Genomic DNA, 18,552 nt, shown 5'->3' on the forward strand with positions numbered 1-18,552 from the left:
AGCAGCTCAGGTTTATTTCAGCACCTTTGGTGGTTTATTTCAAGTTTGGTATGAAGGACGTGGGTGCATGGGTGAGCGTTATGTTACCACAACGTTATAATTCTGCAAATAGATTTCAACCTTCAAGTGTTCACCAGGGTCGGCAAAAGGGAGTTTGCTGGGCTTTTAATGAAGTTCAGTGCAAGTTTCTCAGTTCCTGTAAATTCAAACATGAATGTACTTTTTGTGGAGGCAATGACCCAGGTTCCAGATGTTTTCGCAGAAGTGGGTCAAATTCAATCAACAAGGAACCAATTCAAAAAAGCAGTGACACCGGTGAAAGTGTCAAGGCTGCTCCTTTGTTTAAGAACTTACCCAGACAAACAGAAGGCTGATTTATTAGCTTCTGGTTTTTTACATGGGTTTAAGGTTCCGGTGTATAACGTCAGTGGCTGTATCTGGGTTGATAATTTGAAATCTGTTGCAGATAATGTTCAAGTGGTCCGTGATAAGATTGGAAAAGAGCTACAATTGGGGCGGATTGAAGGTCCTTTCTGTTTTCCGCCGTTTGAAAGGTTTAGGCTATCACCTTTGGGACTGGTGCCAAAGAAGGAGCAGGGTAGTTTTAGGCTGATTCACCGTTTGTCATACCCTAAAGGTGGGTCGCTGAATGATCAAATTAGTATGGATGAATTTCCGGTAAAATACGCGTCATTTGAGGACGCATTGTTTTGGGTAAGGTTGTTTGGTAAGGATATTTTGTTAGCGAAAGTGGATATCGAATCTGCTTTCAGATTGTTGCCTATACATCCTGATTGTTTTCATTCCTTAGGTTTTCAGTTTGAGAATCAGTTTTATTTTGACAAATGCTTGCCAATGGGTTGTTCAATTTCTTGTTTTTATTTTGAGGCATTTTCTGGTTTTTTAGAATGGTTAGTTAAGGATGTTGTGGGTTGTTTTTCAGTAGTGCATTATTTAGATGATTTTTTGTTTATAGGTAGGACAGGTTCAGATGATTGTGAGTTATTATTGAATTCATTTATTGGGTTGGCTGATTTTTTAGGTATTCCATTAGCAAAAGATAAAACTGTTTTTCCAACTACGTCCCTTCAGTTCTTAGGTATCATCATTGATACGGTTAAAATGGAATTTCGTCTGCCTTTGGAAAAAATTCGTAAATTACGATTTATCATTGCTGAAGTTTTAATGGCTAAAAAAGTAACAGTTAAAAAATTTCAGTCATTATTAGGTCAGCTTAACTTTGCAGGTAGAGTTATGCCAATGGGCAGAGTTTTTTCTAGGCATATGGCTAAGAGTATAGCGGGAAAGAAGATAGGTTATCACAAGGTGAGGGTTAATAAACAGGTGAAGGAGGATTTGAAGGTGTGGAGTTTGTTCCTTGCAAATTTTAATGGCTGTACGGTTTGGCAATGTGATTTCATTAATGCGAATGATTTAGAATTCTATACTGACGCTGCTGGTTCTGTGGGTTTTGGCATCTATTGGCAGGGTAAATGGGCGGCTGAAAAATGGCCTGTAGCCTGGTTTTCAGCAGGTTGGACGAAGAATTTAGTGTTATTGGAACTTTTTCCTGTGGTGGTGGCTATTTCTTTATGGGGGAAGGATTGGGCTAACAAGAGAATTTTATGAAACTGTGATAACTTGGGTGTTGTCTTGGTTATAAATACGCTTAGGGCCAAATCCATTCCGGTTTTTAATTTATTAAGGCATTTGGTGTTCTTGTGTTTACGGTATAATATTTGGTTAAACGCTGCACACATTGAAGGTAAAAAGAATGGTATTGCTGATGCCTTGTCTCGATTTGATTTTAAGATTTTCAGACAGCTGGTGCCGTTGGCAGACAAGGAGGGCTTGGCAGTTCCGGGGGATGTTTGGCAGTTAACATCGCCGAGTTAAGTCATTATTTGTATAATTCTATCTCCAAGGCTACTTGGGTTAGCTATTCTAAGGCTTGGAGGGAATGGGTGATTTTTATGCATGACAAAGGGTTAAATGAGCTTGAGAGTAATGTTGACAAGACGTTAGAATTTGTTGTCATGTTAATCCATAAGGGTTTTTCCCGAAGTAGAATTGATTGCTATCTTTTGGGAGTGTCTTTCTTCTTGAAATTGGCAGGTAAACAACCAGTAAGTAAAGACTTCTTAATAAAACAAATTTTGAAGGGTTTTGGGCAAAAGCATAAGATTTTGGATGATAGAAAGCCAATTTCTTTTAATCTATTGCAAGATTTGGTTTGCAGTTTGAATAAAATTTGCTGGGATGAATATGAAGCTAGGTTATTTGCAACGGCTTTTATTATAGCATTTTTTGGCGCCTTTCGTGTGAGCGAATTGGTGGCACCTAGCAAGAGGGGAGGTTCTGGTATCAGGTGTGAGGATGTTTTTTGTAATGATCAACTGTTGATTTATTTGAGGTCCTCAAAAACGGATACATCGGGTAAAGGTTGTTGGGTGAAACTGAACAAAGTTTCTAACTGCGATATTTGCCCAGTCAAAACGGCAACAATGTTCAATAAATGCAGACCAGATTTCAGTGGTCATTGGTTAATTCATAAGTCTGGTTCACCTTTAACGCAATTTCAGTTTCGAAGGGTTTTACAAAATTGTTTGGTTAAACTTGGATTGGGCAATGAAAAAATATCTTCGCATTTCTATTATTAAAAGATTGGGTCGATGGGACTCGAATCGGTTATATATTAGACCTCATTTGTTGTAATATTTAATGCTGTGTTAATGTCATTTTTCCTTGCAGGCAATCGTCCTATAGTGGTTTGGCTAGTAGGACACTCTTTTATTTTCTGGGCGCATCGAAGAGCGGCAGAGAGATGTTACGGAGAGAATCTCGGTTTCAGTCCAGAGAAAGTCGTTATTTATTGGATGGGTATAAGGGGTTTAAGCATTTTTCAATTAAAAGCTAATGTGTTTGATTTCATTAATTTTTTCCCTTATCCGGATATTATGATTTTACACTGTGGGGGTAATGATGTTGGTAAAATCCAATCTGTTCAATTGTTGCTGGCTTTTAAAGAGATTCTGGAGCATCTTAAAAATGTATTTGTAGGGACAATGTTTATTTGGTCCGAAATTGTTCCACGTTTGATTTGGTTGCAACGGCAGGGTTTCAAAGCCTTAGAAAGGGTGAGGCGCAAATTGAACAGATCCATAGAGAAATTCATGCTCTTGGAGGGTGGTTTGAGTTTTCGACATGTGATTTTGGAAGGTGGCTGTGAGGGGCTGTACAGAAAAGATGGTATTCATTTATCCGAGATCGGGTGTGACATTTTTAATGCTGATTTGCAAAGTATGGTGGATGAGGCCGTGGTTTTTCTGGAAGGGGCCACAAATGGATTTTAAGTATCCATTTGTGGCGGTTGGGGTTTTTTGTAAGTGTTAGGCTAACAGGCTTTGGGGCAGTTGGCCTTGATTAAAGTATTTGTTAGCTCTGTGGTTTAGACCAAGAGCTTTTCTGTTTGGTTACAATTGGTTTAAATGGTTATTATGGTTTATAAGCTAAATAAAAGACCACGGCCTTTTCATCCAAATACGGTTTCAGTTGTCATTTATTTATTTGAGTTGGTTACAACATTGCACCATACAACCACATGATTAATCCAGCCTCCTGGTGGCTACAGGTGTCACCCACAGCACATATCACTGGTTTGAATCCCAGTGTAACTGGAATATCCACCAGACTTGTGCATTCAGATTTGTATAAACTTGTTTTTTTAGTGAAAGTCCCCAATGAAACAAACCAAAAGGGAATGACAAAACCTCAAAATGTTGTTAATTCATTCGCCATCTATAGATGAGTCATCTCCCCCTCCACACATTTTCCTGGAAGGTTGCCGGTAGTTACAAGATGTTAGTTTTTCTGGGGTCAGGCAGGCTTAAACAAGCTATGATTAGCATTTATGGCAACATTCTCATGAAATATGGTTAAGGTTCAAAGTAGATACACACATGTTAAGGTGTTAGATATTATTAAATATTAACAAATACAATTTTCTTAGAATTTCTTCTACATATTAGGTGCCACTGATGAACAATGACATATCCCACATACATATTTTTATTGTTATTAGTGTAATATGGATAGAGATCCATTTTAATACATCTCTCCAACATCTTATGTATGCCGGTGATGTCCGCAGATTCTTTTGTCCGCACCGACTTGACGGATGCTGCGACTGATATGGAGGCTGTTCGGGGGTCAGGCCCTTCCTCTACTTCTTCTTCTCCCCTTCGCTCTCACTCTTCTAAACCTTCTCGGAACTGATGTTCCATTTCACATACCAACTCTCCCTGTTCTGGTTCTCTTTCTCGGTTTTTGTTTTTATTTTGTTTGTTGTTTTTGGTGCCTTTTCAAGCTCAATGTATTTATTTATTTTTGTGTTTATTTTATTTTTTATTTAAATTTAACCACTTATTTTCCCCTTTTTTTGAAGAGGGAGAAACATTGTTTCTCACTTTCTTCTTGCATTCTTCATGCATTCATCACACTGTGATCAGCAAGCAGATGTCTGCTATAAAAATGTTCTCCTTGTGCCGACACAGTTCTTAGTCTCCCTCATTACCCCTGCATTGAGGATCACAGTTTCACACTATTGTCACCATAGAGTGCGAGAAAGTTTGCTTACACATACATTTCGATGTATTTTACAAAAAATATAACATTGCCTATTTTGATGTTTTGGCTTAAATTTTATTAAACAGATTTGAAAAGCTGATTCACATATTGACTGCTTTAACACATTGATAAATACGGTGCAAACCATTCTTATACTATCATAATTAATCTAAATCAGAGCATTTATTTTAGGATAAATCTTGATAACTAGTAACTAAGGCTAATGCATTTTAAAATTTTCTTAATCTTGTAAATTTAATTTGGCAGACAGATGAGAGCAATGTATGCGTTGTCACAGAATTAACTCCAATTTCCAATTCATTCCAATTACTCAGAAAAGTGTAATTTTAATCTAATTTTACTTCTTTTTAATCGCATTGACAAGCACAACTTTTTCATGATCCACAAGAGGAGATGTTGTTTTCCTGCCATTTGTTTGATAAGATTCAATTACATATCCCTCATCTTTTAGTGTTTTTCTAAGAAATTCTTCATCATAACTTAAGAAATTATATTTGTGCTCCCCAATAAAATAAAACGATTCATTAATACTTCCAATCAAGATCAAGCGACCGCCTGGTTTAAGTAAAGAAGAGAGTTTTCTAAAATTTCTAATATATGCCTCTTTATCTGGGCTTATGGTATCCAGTAACCAAGCACTAATGATACAATCTACTTTTGGTAGCACAATTGGGTCTGTAGGGTTATCTTTTGTAAAGTCGCACTTCAGAATTTGTTTAATTTTCCCTTTCAACAATTCTTCTTTCTCTTGCCACCCACCACTAGAAAAAGAAAAAAAGATAAAATGTAAAATATAATATATACACATCATACACACATAAACATCATCATTACAACGGTTTTGGGATTAATATATGTATCTGCATCAAATAAAACCATTGCAAGTACATCAATGCATTCAAACATCTAGAGTTAAGAATATGTATAGTAAATCGTATAATATATGCATTATTTTACATAAACCTCATTATTACAGTGGTCTTGGGACTACCATAAATATTGGCATCAAATAAAATCAATACCGTTACATTAAAGCATTTGAACAGCTAGTATTGGGATTATGTATAGTAAATGTGTGCAAAACTGTAAACCTTGACCCTAAGGCGATAGTCCCCCAAGTCCTCAATCCTCATTTAGGGACCAAAGAAAAAGGACCAAAGAAAAAATCAAAACACCAATAAAAAGTGTGATGCAAAAAAAACCCAACAAAAATTATTTTTTCCATGCCTGAAAGCAGCCGATTATAAAATAGTCACAGGTGAACTTGTATATATACAACTGCTCCCCACCAGTGCGCACCATCACAATGTCAACCACCGGTCTTATCCTAGCAGTTGGAATCATAGTAATCTAACAGAAGATGATCTTAAAAGTATACATTTATACGCCACCTTTTTCCTTCCAGGTCCATCAAAGCCTTTGATGCATGAGACCAGTCGTAGGCTTCATCGTGGCTGTTTCTCCATTTCTCCAGCTCAGCGATGCAGAAATCATTGAATTCTAATATAGTTATTTCTTTGAAGCACTCAAAAATTGCCAATAGTTGAAAAACAACAGACCCTGCACTAAAATCAATTAAACCTTCTCCTTTAATACGGCCTGCAGCAGAAACGACAAATAGATGATAAAACATACAATTAGAATTAGCATTTAAAAATCAAGTTTTTGGTTAATTTACACTGAATTTCACACTCAGAGACTCTTGACTTTGAGTTGTGGCAATAATCATGCGGAAAAGAATACTTCTAAGATTTTGGAACCTAAATATTATTTAGTGAGAAAAATCTTACTGTTTTGTTTTTCGTTAAGCAGAAATTTCAGGGTGGCGATGACAGTCTCCTCTAGAAGTACTGATTTGGAAGAAAAGTAAAGATCAACGAGATGCGTTGGTTCAAATTCATGAACATGGTAATATTTGTGAGAGGAGGAAGCCATAATGTTATTGAATGTTGTTAACTTTAGTTAAGAACATCTACAGCTTTGTTTCAGCTTTGCTGAAATTTATAAGGAAAGTCATACATATTAATTAGATTTTTTGTCACATGTGCCATCATATGATTCTAAACAATTTTTATAAGCTTATCATATGTCTTCACCATGATATTGTAAAAGAACACAGTACAGGATGTTATATCCTGCAATTTTTAACCCCTCAGCAATAAAGACCATCGTATATCATTTTAGACTTCAGGCAATGAAGCGTTTTCAGCTCTTTTGATATGTCATTGTTGAACCTTATTATTCTTTTTCATATTAAAGTTATGCACACGGGAACTTTCTTCTGATGCAGTAAGATGTATTGTAGCTAAGGTAGATGCTATTTAACCCCGTGTTATGCATTGTTTTCAATGGGTTTAGGGACCGCCCATTGTCCTTAAGGGGTTAAAGATCTCTTTTTAAGAATTAAATACATTGTGATGTTCCTCCTGTTATGGACTAAAACTAGTTTAATTTTCCTTTAGCAGATGATATAAAAGTTTTGCTCTTTCTGGAAGAGTTCATTAATCCTGAAAATTGGCATCATGCCTTAATCGAAGTTGATACTGGAGGGGGGGGATTTCTTTAATTCTCTGTGTCCTGGACCAATAAAAACCCCTAAGTATTGTACTTCTGGTGGCGTCAGTTTCACCTTATATGTGTTTAATTGTTTAATTTTAACCTAGATTCCTGCAACAGTGAAAATAGTTCGCCGTTCAGATGTTTTTCTTCAGTCTCTGTTTGCAGAAGCCTGTTATCAACGTATCGTAGCAAGCATTCTGGTTTAGAAAACTTAGAAGAAAACACTAGCCAAAACCTGGTGAATATATTGTTAAAGGTGATGGAAAACCCTTCCACTAAAATTTAGGGGCATGTAGAAGCATTGTTAAGCACTCAAGGCAAAGGGTGATAATTGTTGACCTTATTTGTATGTGCCTACCCAGAATCCCTTGTGGTTGTGGCAGCATTATGAGATTTGTGAGGGAACAACAAGCCTTCTGGCTTCTCTGGTGTCTGTAGATGGGTGTTTAACAATGCTTCTACATACCCCTAAATTTTAGTGGAAGGGTTTTCCATCACCTTTACCCACCATAACTTATGTAATGGTATTTCTTGGTTACCCCCAAGCGTCAAGTATTAAGCTAGTATCACAACCTCATGCTGAAGAATCCCATGTTGCATCTTTGTGGCTGCTTGCTTCTGGAGCCTGGAATAAGCTGATTGCTGTGTTCAGCTGTTCGATCATGCCTTCTGGCTTGGCACCTGTGGCAAAGCTGGACCTAGTAACTCTTCAGCCAGGCTGCATATTCCTGGCTGGGAAAGGCTAGCAGGGCTTGAAGGGACCCATTGCACTCAGCTTTCAGACTGGGGTCCTGAGCTTTCTTGGTGTAAAATAAGAAGTGTGAAAAAAGATTGCAAACAAAAACAGCTGTCCGTGAGTGGTGGCGTTGAGTAAGATACATTGAGTAGCATAATAACTTTGGATTTCAAGCATATGGAACAATGCTACTCAATGTATCTTACCAATAGAGGACAGCATTCTGCCCGATGATATATTAGCCATATGTGGCAGTGTGCTCATTTGCATTTATAAAAAAAAAATATTCCCATAATCCTTTTGTCTAACAGTTTATTACAAAAAAACCCAAATAAATAGAAAAAAAAAAGTTTGCAAGTTCAACAGAATTAATGTCCTCGAGGGCGGACATATAACAGTGACAGCGGGGAGACCAGCGGATCATGGGAATATATTTTATTTAAATAATTAATAAATGAAAATGAGCACACTACCACATATGGGTAATATATCTTCGGACACAATGTTGCCCTCTATTGGTAAGATACATTGAGTAGCATAATAACTTATTATGCTACTCAATGTATCTTACCAATAGAGGGCAGCATTCCGCCCGAAGTTATAATAAGTTATTATGCTAAGTTAAATGTCCGTACCAGCGACTTTGTTGGTCGCTGGCACGGACTTTTAACTGTTGCACCAGGGTCCCATGTTTTTGTTTTTTTTCTGCATAGAAACCAGTGGTAAGGGGCCGTGCGAGTGAGCCTATTGGTCGCTTGCAGGGCCCTTTAACCTACGGATTTCTGCTCCCGTTATCCAATGCAGCATCGCAGGGGTTAAAAAGGCCGTGCGAGTGAGCCTATTGGTCACCTGCAGGGTCTTCCTCTGGCATCAACCAATTGGTTGATGCCAGAGGAAGACCCTGCTGGTGACCAATAGGCTCACTCGCACTGCCCTGTAACCCCTGACTTCGAACCTGCGGATTTCCACTTCCGTCAACTCCTGCGATGCCGTGAAGATAAGGTAGGCTAGATGGGGAAGGGACCGGGGAGAATAGTAGACAAAGACAATAACAAAGAGTCTGTGTGTGTCTTCATCTTCGCCTACGTTTTACCGCCACTGTCTTCTCTTCTTCGTGTCTTCGGAACGAACACGAAAACACACTCTTCATGCCCGAAGACGAATGCACAAGTCTAGTAATTATTATTTTATTCACGTACTTTGTGAATTCAGAAAATCTGAATATTAATTAAAAAAAGAAAAAGCCTGAATATAAGACGACCCTATAGGAAAAAAGTTTTACCAGTAAATGTTAATTCATGTAAACTATTACATTTTTTAATAAAAGCTATGATTGAGAAAAATATTTTTTTGTTTTTATTTTCTTGTATTTTCCAACCTGCCCCCCAGTTACGCACATCTGCCCCCAGGCTTGCCACTCCAATATGGCACTGTGGCCCATGATATGCCTTTTAACCCTCTATATGCCACTGTGCCCCATGATATGCCTTTTAACCCCGTATGTGCCACTCTGCCTCCAGAAATGCCTTATACCCCTATATGCCACTCTGGCATTTAGGGGGTTAAAAGGCATATTATGGAGCAGAGTGGCATATAGGGAGGTATAAGGCATTTCAGGAGGCAGAGTGGCGTTCAGGGGGTTAAAAGGCATTTCATAGAGCACTCTGCCTCCAGAAATGCCCTATGCCCCCATTTAACACCCCCCCACACACACACACACTTACCGGTGCTTCCAATTTCCTGCTCTATACCGGGGCAGCAGTCTTCCTTACGCTGCAGCCGGAAGGAGGTGTGGTTAGCAGCGGGGGTTGTCTGCAGACCTTCCCCGGCTGTCAGAGATCAGAGTTCCCCGCACTGGTGCCGTTGCCGGTGCGGGGAACTCTGATCTCTGACAGTCGGGGAATGTCTGCGCGATGGACGCAGACAACCCCCGTTGCTAGCCACACCTCCATCCGGCTGCAGCGGAAGTTGTCTACGCGGATCGCGTGGACGTCAACCCGCTGCCCCGGTATACAGCAGGAAATTGGAAGCACCAGTAAGTGTGTGTGGGGTGGGGGAGGGAGTGTTAAATGGCGGGGGAGACAGAAGGATCCAGGTCCCCTGCAGCGGTGCGGGGGATCTGGATCTTAGTCTCATAGTCAGACCTCTATTTGAGGTCTGATTATAAGACGACCCCGATTAGAAGACGATTAGAAGCATTTGCTCTGAAAAAAACCTCGTCTTATAATCGAGCAAATACGGTATATTATTAATTTATAATTTGATAGTGGGTTATTTCTTTATACAAATATTGCACTTAGAGTCACACTAGCGCTGTATCTTTAACTTTTCATTTTTTCTATATATTTAATATACCATACACACACATGTCCTCTGTGTGTTTTTCTATGGAGATATATGTGGTGGTGGTGGTAGAAGCTTCACCCATGAAAGGGTTAATGTGGTCAACGCTTGCCACTGATTGCATGATGTATATAAAGAGAATACCCACTCATACCCACAAACATGCACCTGATGAAGCCAAACGAATAGGCGAAACGCGTAATGCCATCCTCCCCCTCCAGAGACCCTCTATGCGTGAGACGTCACACACAAGAATCCGGAAGTGTCCAGTGTACCAGAAAGAGGCACAGACGCCGACTGATCGCCCGAGTATTACATCTTCTTCTTTCGGGACTTTGATACCTGCTGTCTATGGCTGTTTTGTAAGCATATTCACATTGTACTTGTATGTCGCTATTATACACCGGTGATTGAGTTTTACTCTCTGTTTGAGATACACACTTTCTTAGTACCAGTGGCGTCGCTACAGGGGGGCAAGGGGGGGCAATTGCCCCCCCTAGGTTAATCCTTGCCCCCCCTGTTGCCCCCCTGCCGAATTTGGATCCCGTCTTTCTTATTTTTTATTTTTTTTTTTATTTCTTTTATTTAACGTGGAGGAGAGAGAGGGTGCGGCCCAAGTAAGATCGGCAGCCAAGGCTGCTACTTACCTGTGGGAGGGTCTTCTGTACTGCATAGAGGAAGCGGAACCTAGCAGAGTTCACGTGACATCACATGACTCTGCTCCAGTCCCGCTTCCTCTGTGCTTTACCAGTGAGCGGCATCGAGGAGCTGCACTGCAGGTAAGGGGTGGGGAGGGAGTTTGAATGAGAATGTGTGATTGAGGGAATGAATCTGTGAATGAATGAGTATATGAATGAATGAGTGTGTGTGTGATAGCATGGATGTGTAAGTGCTGGAACCTAGGCATGATGGGACTTTGATTGCTGTTAGCAATCAAACTCCTATCATGCCAAGTCAGCCAGTACATGCTGAAACCTACCTAGCTGCCCCCCTTGTCTATGGATGCTGCCAGCAGTATGGGGTCTGCACATCACTTACAGCCATCCTGTACCAGCATGTACTGGCTGACTTGGCATGATAGGAGTGTGATTGCTAACAGCAATCACAGTCCCAACATGCCTAGGTTTCAGCATTTACTGGTTGGATGTGTAAGTTCTGGAACCTAGGCATGATGGGACTGTGATTGCTGTTAGCAATCACACTCCTATCATGCCAAGTCAGCCAGTACATGCTAAAACCTAGCTAGCTGCCCCCCTTGTGTATTGATGCTGCCAGCAGTATGGGGTCTACACATCACTTACAGCCACCCTGTACCAGCATGTACTGGCTGACCTGGCATGATAGGAGTGTGATTGCTAACAGCAAGCACAGTCCCATCATGCCTAGGTACCAGCATTTACTGGTTGCCTGGGTATGATAGGAGTGTGATTGCTGTGTGGGCAGTGTGGACGGCAGGGCTGGCTTTGGGGTGTGCAACCTGTGATCTATGCCTGTAATTAAGGGGGTTTTAAATATACCTTTAATGCCGTGTTTTTATGTGAATTCCAATTGATCTTTACCTGCAAAGCTGGGTTTTTGCGTTATTCTGTAGATCCATATCTATATATTTCCATACATTATTTATGTATACCTGCAAATACAGGGTTTGTATGTCTTATTCAGTTGATTAATACCTGCAATGCTGTTTCCATGTATTTATTTGATCTATACCTGCAATGCTACGTTTCATATACTATTGTATACCTGCAAATACAGGATTTGTATGTCTGATTCTGTTTATTTGATATATACCTTCAGTGCTGAGATCACAAGTGAATTTCAGTTGATCTATCCATGCAAAGCTGGGTTTGTGTGTTAATGTGTTGATCTATACCTGCTATCGGCAACTGGGGCTAATATTAATATATATGGGCAGCAGGGGCAAAAACACTAAGGGGGGTATAAACGACAATGCAGTGTGAAAAATCCATCCTGATGCAGACGTCTGTGACGTAGATTGTGTCCTGCTGTTTGTGTGTTTTTGGTTATCAGTGTAGCAGAGCCTGTCCTCGGGTGTGTGTGTATAGGTGTTGGTGTGGCAGAGCCTGTCCTGGTGTGTGTGTTCAGTTGTCAGTGTGGCAGAGCCTGTCCTAGGGTGTGTGTTTGGATGTGGGTGTGGAAGAGCCTGTCCTGATGTGTGTGTTCAGTTGTCAGTGTGGCAGAGCCTGTCCTGGTGTGTGTGGGTGTCTGTGTGGCAGAGCCTGTCCTGGTGTGTGTGTGTGTGTGTGTGTTTGGATGTGGCAAAGCCTGTCCTGATGTGTGTGGGTGTCTGTGTGGCAGAGCCTGTCCTGGTGTGTGTGTGTTTGGATGTGGGTGTGGCAGAGCCTGTCCTGATGTGTGTGGGTGTCTGTGTCGCAGAGCCTGTCCTGGTGTGTGTGTCTGAGTGTTGGTGTGACAGAGCCTGTGTTGGTGTGTGTGTCTGAGTGTTGGTGTGACAGAGCCTGTGTTGGTGTGTGTGTTTGGTCATCTGTTTCCTGGCACTTAACTTACAGTAGGAATTATTTAATTTATATTTATCCAGAGATAAAATGCCCTCCTGAAGTTGTAGTGACTTCAGGGGACAAAACGTTCAAGGCCCTGAAATCATTTAGTGGAAAAGTTATTTATTGTGTTATAATATTTATTTTAAGGATTAGTCGCACTCAGTTGTGGCTTCAGGCTTCCCATGTTGAATGATCAAGTATTATTTTAGCCCAATAACAAAAGTATAATTCCATAGCACATTAATTTTTGAAATTATGAATGCCCCCCCAGTTTGACTGTGATATCTTGTGTGCCCCCCCTATATATTGTTTCTAGAGTCGCCACTGCTTAGTACTCTTTTAAAGTGTGAGTTTAATATCGCACCATCCATTCTATCATTTCCTGTGCATTTATAGGTTGTGCTATGTGTTATTTGTTTCTCTTTTTTTCATATATATGAGCTATTCCATCAGGAAAGCAGAAGTCCGTTATTTGTTATAAGTATACATTTTTTATATTGTTGAACCACAGGGTGGTCCAATACAAGTTCTAAATTTATTTCTATATTGGTTCACAGCTCACCTACTCTAATTTTTGTTTTCTAGGATTATACCTATTACCTGGCTTATTATGTTGTTTCCGCTATGGTGGGACTGCCTTCATCCATATGGACCCAAACGAATGCGCATGTTTAGTGACTGATGTGGTGGTCAGAACTATAAAGAATGGTCTTTGCTTCTAAGAAAATTAGCACTTGTTTGGCCACACTCAATACGAGTAGTTTTCTATTTTATTGGCTGAGAAAAGTGCTTCCAAGTCTCGTTTCTTGCCTTCAGCACATGGTTGCCCACTACAGTAAAGTATCTTAGAAGCTCTGTGTCCCCTCAAACCAAGTCTGCTCTAAGAACGTTCTCCTGGTGTCCTCATAGTTCTTAGCCTTCCTCATTACCCCACCATTGAGCATCACAGTTTGACACTATTTTTGCCACGGACTGAGACAAAGTTTACATGCAGTTACATTTTGCAGACCAAAATATTATGTTATTACAATAAAATATTTGGCAAAATATATTTTTTTAGATTGAATTCACTTCAGTTTTATTAAGCAGATTCGAAAAGCCAATTCACAAGATGTACTGATTGCTTCCACACATTGATATATAGATAAGGCAAATCATTCTAACACTATCCAAATTATTTTAAATGAGAACACTTAATTTATATTACATCTTGATATTCATTCTCCAGAATGTAACTTTTAACTGACTACCTTAATCTAGCATCTACAATTTGAGAGCAATGTATGCATTATTACAGAAAAAAACTCAAGAAGATTTACCATTGCATTCCAATTATTCAGAAAAGTATAATCTAATTTCACTTCTTTTTAATGGCATTGACAAACACAATTTTTTCATGATCGACAAGAGGAGATGTTGTTTTCCTGTCGTTTGCTTGATAAGATTGAATTATATATCCCTCATCTTTTAGAGTTTTTTTAAGAAATTCTTCATCATACTTTAAAATTTTATATTTGTGCTCCCCAATAAAATAAAATGAATGATTAATATTTCCAAACAAAATCAGACGACCACCTGGTTTAAGTAAAGAAGAGACTTTTCTAAAATTGCTAATATACGCCTCTTTATCGGGACTTATGATATCTATTGCCCAGGCACAAAAGACACAGTCGGCTTTCGGTAGTACGATGGGGTCTGTGGGGTTATCTTTAGTAAAGTCGCATTTCAGAATTTGTTTAATTTTTTCTTTCAACAATTCTTCTTTTTCCTTCCACCCACCACTAGAAAAAGAAAAAAAAAGATAAAACGTAAAATATACCGTAATATACACATTATATACACATAAACATCATCATTACGATGGTTTTGGAATTAACTTAACCCCTTAATGACAAAGCCCGCACATGTACGGGCTCAAAATGCATTGTTTTCAATGGGTTTTGGGACCGCCCATTGTCCTTAAGGGGTTAATATATGTATCTGCATCAAACAAAACCATTGCAAGTACATAAATGCATTCAAACAGCTAGAGTTGAGAATATGTATAGTAAATGTGTGCAAAGCTATAAATGTTCACCATCACATCACTCAAATCAACAAACAGTCTTATTTTAGCAAGTGGAATAAAAACAATCAAACAGAAGATGATCTTAAAAACATGTAATTATAAATAACCTTTTCCCTTCCAGGTCCGCCAAAAACTTTGATGCATGAGACCAGTCATAGGCTTCCTCGTGGCTGTTTCTCCATTTCTCCAGCTCAGAGATGCAGACATCATTGAATTCTAATATAGTTATTTCTTTGAAGCACTCAAAAATTGCCATTAGATGATGAATAATAGGACCGATACTCAAATCAAGCAAAAAAACGACTTCATTAATACGACCTGCAGCAGAAACAACAACAATTAGATGCTCATACATAAAACTAGTTTTCGGTTATTTTTTTGGGAATAGGGTACCTGATATACAGAATCCAGTGATAAAATACTGTATTTGCTTAATTATAAGACGACCCAAAATCTGAATATTAATTTAGGAGAAAAAACCTGAATATAAGATGACCCTATAATGAAAAGTAAATATTAATTCATGTAAACAATTTTTTCATGTTTAATAAAAGCTATGATTGAGAAAAAAATAAAAATATATATTTATATATTTTTATTTACTTTTCTTTGCCAACCTGCCCCCCCCAGCTATGCACATCTGCCCCCAGGTGTGCCCCCAGAAATGCCTTATACCCCCCCTATATGCCACTCTGCCTCCCTGACATACCCTTATACCCTCCTATATGCCACTCTGCCCCATGATATGCCTTTTAACCCCCTATATGCCACTCTGCCTCCAGAAATGCCTTTTAACCCCCATATGCCACTCTGCCTCCAGAAATGCCTTTTAACCCCCTATATGCCACTCTGCCTCCAGAAATGCCTTATATGTCGCCTACGTCTGATTACGTGAGACAGTGTAGCCGTATGACGATTCAGCCAATAGATTAAATTACAAGCTATAGACGTACACATTATATAGTTTTTCTATGCTAGTATGCTCATCTTGAGTAAGTTTGAATTGAAGCATCAATGCTTGTTGAGGTTCATAGAAAAAAATATAGCCCATATTATGTATCATTATTATTGATTGTGCTTTCTAGTTCTGGCAATAATAATCTATAAAGCATATTTTTAAGACATTTTAATTTTGTAATAAACAGAACTTAAACATTGTTTAACCCCTTAATGACAAAGTCCGTACATGTACAGGCTCAAAATGCATTGTTTTCAATGGGTTTAGGGACTGCCCATTGTCCTTAAGGGGTTAATGAGAAAAATCTTACCTTCAGCTTTTTCCGTAAACAGAAATTTTATGGGACGGTTAACAGCCTCTTCTAGAAGCGCCTCATCTGCTTTGGGAGAAAGATAAGAATCATAGAAATGTATTGGATTAAAATCATGAGTATGGTAATATCTGTGAGAGGCGGAATCCATAATGTTATAGAATGTAGTTAATGTTAGTGCTAGAAAGTTGGAAAAATATGTACAGCTTTGTTTCAGCTTTGCTGATATTTATTAGGAAAGTTTAATGCTAAATAAATATCAATTTGATTATTTTTGTCACAGGTTTGTCATAAGATTATAATTTTTTTTACAAGCTTTTCATGTGTCTTTGCCAGAATATCCCACAAGGAGAGAAATAACAAAGATAGAACTGCACATAGCACACGATCCTATATCCTGCAATTTTTTAACACCTTAAGATGAAGAGCAGCTTTTTTCATTGTTGAAACCTTATTTCTCTTTTTCACATTTAAGTTATCCACACAGGACGAATATGTCTTTCTTTATAAATACCGTATTGGCTCGATTATAGGCTGCACCCGAAAATAGGCCGCATCCTAAAAGTTAGGTGCTTTTTTAAAGAAAAAATGTTCTTAGTAAAAAAAACACTTAGTGGAATAGATATGCTGCCACTCTGCCCCCCCGAGATATGCTGCCACTCTGCCCCCCCGAAATATGCTGCCACTCTGCCCCCCGAGATATGCTGCCACTCTACCCCCCCCCGAGATATGCTGCCACTCTGCCCCCAAGATGTGCCCCCCCCACAGATTTACCAATGCAGACTCATGGCTGTCTTGCGGGGTCGGCAGGGGACATCTGCGCAATACGCGTAGACAACTTACAGTGCTAGCACTTCCGCCGTGGGAAGTGCCGGCAAGGGAGATTGTTAAAGCACAGACGTTCACCAGCTGTGGCGAGCATAAAGGACCTCCGCTGCCGGCACGTCTGCACGATGTGCTTTAACAATCTCTCTTGCCGGCACTCCCCCCGTGGAAAGTGCTGGCAGGGGAGGCTGTCTGAGCGTATCATAGAGTAGGATGCAGGTCCCCTACAGCGCTGCGGGGGATCTGTATCCTAACCCTGCTGTCCCAGGCTTCGGGCGATACGAATTGCCCATTCCTGCGCTAAACCCCGAATAGAGGCCGCACCCCCACTTTAAAGACTTAAAGTGGGGGGGGAAATTGCGGCCTATATTCGGGCCAATACGGTATATATCTATTATTATGTACTCCAACATATAGGGAAAAACAATAATACACATTTTCCTATTATAGTACCTAAAAAAAATTCTATTTTAAACACATTCTTTTTTAAGTCAAGTGGTCATTTGAGTTAAGGGTCAATCAAATCTCCTTCCTCTTACTCTGTGTGTGGTGCACCTCATGTGATATGGGGCTCACGTACATCCACCGCAACCCAATCGCAGATTTAATGGGAAATTATGTTAAAACATTTATATACACACTATGTGTGGTATGGAACTCATTCACAGGAACTCTGGATGCAGAAAGCATGAGCCAGGAACACTGGACAGAAGTCATTAGTTCTGAACAATGAGATCTGAAACCAGAACACTGAACAAGAACCAATTATGGTGGAACTTAAAGTGTGAAACTAAGAACACTGGACGCTTAAGCATTTGTGCAGGACAGAGTACAACAACTGAGAAAGGAACTTTAGAAAGTGAGGCATTTATAAAGACTGAACTGGGGACAGCTAATGCTGCAGGTGGAAATAATAGCCCCTTAATTAGCAGGCAGAAACCTGGGCATCACTGGAAGGTAAAAGCCAGGACAGCAGCTTCCTGGGGGTTTACATAATTTAACAGCAGGTTAGGGAGAGGGTCAATGAATGTACCCCAAAGACAAATCTTTATTTTAGTTCCCCCACTGGAACAGGATAAGGAGTGGGGGGGGCAGCATGGTGTGGAGTCCGTCTCTCCCATGTGGTTGTTTTCTGATATTTCACCCACATGCACATGCGATAGGGGTGTCAGAAACCAGGTAAGCAGGTCGGGTAGGAGCCCAGTCGCAGGGGATACTTGGGGTTCTGTCTGTACCCCATGATGCGTTTTAGCTGAGGGGTGACACAGACAGGTGCAAAGAAAGACACCACAAGCAGAATAGCATAATACAGTCTGTATTGAGGAAGGTGGCAGGACAACAAAGTACAGGGCTGACAAGACTACACAGGACCAAACAGGACTAGCCTAGGACTATAAAATAACAATTGGAGATTCCGTCACATCATATGGCCATAGTATGCTTAGCCCACCACTACGCCAAAGTACTCCAATATTTGGTGGGTCCTAACGCTTAACCCTGCCTACAGAAGTACTAAACAAACCACACATTGAATCTAAACACATATCAGAGAGACATACCTGTAGACTGCAGACTGAGACAAAC

Source organism: Sceloporus occidentalis, unplaced genomic scaffold (genome assembly GCF_023333645.1).
Source record: "Sceloporus occidentalis isolate IW3139 unplaced genomic scaffold, rSceOcc1.0.p SCAF_84, whole genome shotgun sequence".
Classification (NCBI taxonomy): Eukaryota; Metazoa; Chordata; class Lepidosauria; order Squamata; family Phrynosomatidae; genus Sceloporus; species Sceloporus occidentalis.